This window comes from Carlito syrichta, unplaced genomic scaffold (genome assembly GCF_000164805.1).
Source record: "Carlito syrichta isolate Samal-C Ts95f unplaced genomic scaffold, Tarsius_syrichta-2.0.1 Scaffold304700, whole genome shotgun sequence".
Lineage (NCBI taxonomy): Eukaryota > Metazoa > Chordata > Mammalia > Primates > Tarsiidae > Carlito > Carlito syrichta.
Genome location: NW_007248796.1, coordinates 409,056 through 414,666, shown reverse-complemented (window position 1 = coordinate 414,666; position 5,611 = coordinate 409,056). Strand labels below are relative to the sequence as shown.

At 38.4% G+C, this 5,611-nt stretch overlaps 1 pseudogene; it reads left to right on the top strand.

Annotated features, from left to right (window-relative positions):
• The first annotated feature begins 3,273 nt into the window (after window positions 1-3,273).
• LOC103263010 lies at window positions 3,274-5,279 on the top strand (annotated as a pseudogene).
• Window positions 5,280-5,611: the final 332 nt, after the last annotated feature.

The window sequence follows — 5,611 nt, the reverse complement described above, 5'->3', positions numbered from 1 at the left end:
GCAGGCTTCCTAAGACCAAAAAGACTAAGCAGCTGAAGGGGAAGCACCTTTCCTCCCTGAGCACTGATGCTTTATGGTACTCATGTGCAGGCTTCTGACCCGTAACATTTCAGTCTCTTGTGTAAGTTAACAAAAAGAAACAGTCCAATTTAAGTCATTTTCAAGTATATAAATTAGATGACTAATAGTTTCATTTTAAAATCAAACATTTCCTTTCAGAACTTCTAAGAAACCTTTGATAATGGTTCTCCCTAGATACAGGTGGTTTTAGATTCTTTAATACTGTTACCTTTACTCATTTTAGATATAAAACTGAAAACTTTGTCTTTGGATAAGAAATTAAATATCCAAATCAAATGTATTCTTAACAATAAAGAAGAATAAACTCAGGAGGGAAATATAACTTAATAGGAGCCTGGCTTTTTGCTGTTTGCCTGTACGAGAGATCAAATATTGAATGTCAGATTTTAATATCACCATGCTATGCTGGAAAGAACATTTAATGTGGAGTCATGAGACACTGGTCCAGAGTTCCAGCTGCAGGAGTACAAGCTGTGTGAACTTGACCAAGTCACTGAACCTCCTTGAACTTCAGTTTCCCCATGGGTAATAGGAGTACATATGAAAATAATCCTGCTTTCTAGAGTCAGAGAGCTATGAGAAATAAGTAATTTTTTTTTTTTGAAACTGATTTGTGCTGTGTAAACCTTGGTTTTATTTTTTCTAATTCTGCCACTTTCTGGCTTTGTAATTTTGGGTAAATTGCTTAATACAATAAAGTCTCATTTTTCAAGGGCTTGAAAATGAGGAAAATGAGAGTACAGTGTTTGCAAATAGATTGGCACAGAGTAAGAGCTGGATAAATTTTAGTTGCTATTACATATTTTTACTAAATCTGTACAAATATATGTTGTGACATCTGGAGATTTACAGTTATATGATAAAATTTTATTTTTAAACATTTACTTAACGCTTATTCCAATAAATATTTATTTTTACTTGAAAGCTTATTACTCCACACACTTTCTTATAAGAATAACTTTTACCGGCCGGGCTCGGTGGCTCAGCCTGTAATCCCCCGCTTTGGGAGGCTGAGGTGAGTGGATTGCCTGAGCCCGAGGGTTTGAGACCCGCCTGGGCAACTTGGTGAGACCTCATCTCTACAATAAATCAAAAATTAGCCGGGCGTGGTAGCTGTAGTTCCAGCTACTCGGAAGGCTGAGGCGGAAGGATCGCCAGAGCCCAGCAGGTCGAGGCTGCGGTAGCCGGGAGCCGCCACTGCCCTCCAGTCTGGGTGACACAGTGAGACTCCAACTCAAAAAAAAAAAAGAATAACTTTTAAGCTAGGCAGTTATGTAGGATGAGATATTTTTCTCCCTAAACAGGTAATGTCCCTTCTATATGTAATTTTTGAGCTTTCTGATACAAGAGACTTGAGCAATGGGTATCTGAGGTCCTTTCCTTGTTTATAGTTTGCTGTAGTTGATAATTTAATTATAAATTGTTTTGTTGGTAGATTTGATATTAAACAAGAGGAACTCATATGACTCCATAGATGTAGGGTAGAATTTTTTTTTTTTAATTTTGAGAAGAAAAAACATTTGAGAACACTATAAACTGCTGGTGTCCTCTCTAGAGAGCATGTTTGAGATGCACCAGAGATTGCCTACCTCTTAAAATCCATTTAGAGGGTCAGCTGCAAACCTTTCCTTGGGTAATGGGATTAGCACTCTATTGGAACTGCAGTCCTTAAGGATACACATTTGTTTCTAAATGTTCTAGCTAGTAATCTTATGCTTCTTGACAGGTCTTACAATGTAACTGCCACTCTTGGGATGGAAAACTCAGACCTCAGACCTCTCTCTGTCTGCTACATTAGGAAATTCAAAGACTTTAACAGGAAGTATTCAGTCTTGAGAAAGTTAAAATGAGTTGTTCTCCATCTTTACTCTTCTTTTGATAATATCCGTGAAGGAATGTGATGAGTAACCTGAACTTAGAATACAATGATATAGAGATACTTTTATAAGCCAGCTATATTATACTATATATAGGGTCATTTGTTTTGCAAAATAAAAAGCAAACAACTGTCATCAAAGCCACAGCTCCAAACTCAAATCTCCCACTTCTGCATTTCCATCTATCATGAACCAGGAAACTCCACTTTATTGAGTACCTTTTATATGCCAGACACTGCTAGATAAAATGTGAGTTCATATACTCTCGAAAGCGTCCTATTGCCCTGGATGTGTATCACTAGCACCATTTTGTAAATAAAAAAATTGACGGAGGCTAAGTAACTTACACTCAGGCCAGTTAGAGCGAGGGAGCAGGTAGAGATCTAATGCTAAAGCCAGTGAAAATTTTTTTCTTTTAATGCCCTTAATTTTCAATACTTGTAAAGAAAGGTGTGCAAAGAAACATTTTCAGTTTAAGCAAATTGATTGATTGTTAAGAACCTTCCAAGGCAGTTAGTTTGTTTAGAATTCAGTATAAAATGAAAAAAGTCAAGAACTGTGCATGTTCTTCCCTTTTCTGTCCTCTGTCAACATCTCTTACTTCCCTGGAAGGACAGTATGCATTGAACATCCGTAATCCAGAAATCTGAAACATTCCAAAGTACTACATTTTTTTTTTTACGCTGACATGACACTTAAAGGAATTGGTTATTGGAACATTTTGGATTTTGGATTTTTGGATCACTAATGGCTCAACTAATTATAATGCAATACATTCCAAAATCTGAAAAAAATCCAAAACCTGAAACACTTCTGGTCAAAAGCACTTTGGATAAGAGATATTCAATTACTATAGGTATGCCAAGACATTATGATCATAGGAAAATACAAAGTAAAATACCAATAAACATGTTTTATCACACATTCCTGATCGTATTATAATATTCTTTTTTATTTATAATTATAACTGCATAATGTGAGTAATTACTGAGCACTATAAATAAATAAATAGTATTACTTTTTAGGAACTGTCCATAAATCTGAAGTATCCAAAGTCTGTTTTCGTGAAACATAATTTGTTTTATTGTTAGGATTCCAGTGGAATGTAAAGTACAAATTACAGTATCTTTTGAAGATCACTGTGATTTTAACATTAAAAACTACCCTTGTACAACACTGAGTAATTTATATAAATACCAAATATGATTGTAGTGTAAAACTTTGATCTTTATTTTCTTAAAATTTGAAACTGTTCTCTGTCACACTAGAGGCAGTGGCTCACTCAGTCCGCCGCCATCGCCCCACACCCTCAGAAATGCTATGATTACCTGCATTTCTTTGCCAGATGAGACTTGAGTCCCCAATCCTGGCTCCCCATCTCACTCGGGCCTGTGCCAAAGACGTAATATTTAGTACAGATGCCAGAACCTTAATGCTGCAAGGTTTTGACTTTTTAGCCAATGTTGTGGCTGCTACAATGAAGTCAAAGGGAAGAGCAGTGATTATTATTATTATTTTTTTTGAGTTGGAGTCTCACTCTGTTGCCCAGACTGGCGCCCGCTCCTGGCCACCGCAGCCTCGACCTGCTGGGCTCCAGCGATCCTTCCACCTCAGCCTTCCGAGTAGCTGGAATTACAGGCGTGCGCTACCACGCCCGGCTGATTTTTGATTTATTGTAGAGATGAGGTCTCACCAAGTTGCCCAGGCGGGTCTCGAACCTGCGGGCTCAGGCAATCCACTCACCTCAGCCTCCCAAGGCACGGGATTACAGGATGAGCCACCGAGCCCGGCGAGGTGATTATTAAACAGAGTTGGGGAAGTCCCACATTAACAAAAGATGGTGACTGTTGCAAAGTCAGTTGACTTAAAGCTTAAATATAAAAAATTGGAGCTAAACTTGTTCAGGATCTTGACAATAACACAAATGAAGAGGTTTGGGATGGCACCACCACTGCTAGTGTCCTGGCATGCTCATTGCCAAGGAAGGCTTCAAGAAGATCAACAAAAGTGCTAATCCAGTGGAAATCAGGAGAGGTGTAATGTTAGCTGTTGATGTTGTAATTGCTGAACTTGAGAAGCATTCCAGACCTGTGACAACCCAGGAAGAAAATGCTCAGGTTGCTACAATTTCTGCAAATGGGGACAAATAAATTGGCAACATCATTTCTGATACACTGTAAAATATCGGAAGAAACAGTGTCATCACAGTAAAGGATGGAAAAACATTAGATGGTGAATTAGAAGGCATTATTGAAGGCATGAAGTTTGATCGAGGCTATATTTCTTCCTACTTTATTAATGCATCACAAGGTCAGAAATGTGAATTCCAGGATGCCTATGTTCTACTGAGCGAAAAGAAAATTTCTAGTGCCCTGTCTGTTGTACCTGTTCTTGAAATTGCCAGTGCTCACCATAAGCCCTTGGTCATGACTGCTGAAGATGTTGATGGAGAAGCTCTCAGTACACTCATTTTGAATAGACAAAAAGTTGGTCTTCAGGTTGTATCAGTCAAAGCTTCAGGTTTATGTGACAATAGAAAAAAACAGCTTTAAGATATGGCTATTACTACTGGTGGTACAATGTTTAGAGAAGAGGGACTGACCCTAAGTCTTGAAGATATTCAGCCTCATGACTTGGGAAAGGTTGGAGAGGTTATTGTGACCAAATATGATGCTATACTCTTGAAAGGAAAAGGTGACAAGGCTCACATGGAAAAATGTATTTGAGAAATCATTGAGCAGCTAGATGTCACAACTAGTGACTATGAGAAGGAAACAATGAATGAATGTACAGCAAAGCTCTCAGATGGAGTACTGTGCTGAAAGTTGGTGGGACTGGTGACGTTGAAGTGAATGAGAAGAAAGGTTTACAGATGCCCTAATGCTATACGAGCAACTGTGAAAGAAGGCATTGTTCTGGGCAGAGACTGTGCCCTGCTTCAGTGTATTCCAGCCTTGGACTCCTTGGCTCCAGCTAACAAAGATCAGAAAGTTGGTATAGGAATTATTAAAAGAACACTTGGAATTGCTACAATGACCATTGCCAAGAAAGCAGGTGTTGAAAGATCTTTGATAGTGGAGAAAATAATGTAGAGCTCTTCAAAATTTGATTATGATACTATGACAGGAGATTTTTGTGACTATGGTAGAAAAAGGAATCATTGACCCAACAAAGGTTGTAAGACTGGCATTATTGGATGCTGCCGGGGTGGCCTCGACTGTGGCAGAAGTTGTGACCACAGAAATTCCTAAAGAAGAGAAGGACCCTGGAATGGGCGCAATGAGTGGAATGGGAGGTGGGGTAGGTGGTGGCATGTTCTAACTCCTAGAATAGTGCTTTGCTATCATTAATGAACTGTGGCGGGAAGCTCAAGCCCTCCTTCATGACATCAGAGGTGTCAGTTGAAGAAATGACGGAAGAAAAGGCTGGTTGATTAAGAAGATCACTATAAACATTAGTTACTGGCTTCAATTGACAATATATAATGTTTTACTGCTGTCATTGTCCATGCCTAAAGATAATTTGTTTTTATCTTTACAAAAAGACATTTGTACATTCCTGATAATCAGGTGCAAGAGCCATGTACCAATGTACTGCTTTCAATTTAAATCACTGAAGCATTTTTACAACTATTCTGTCAAATCAGGATTTTA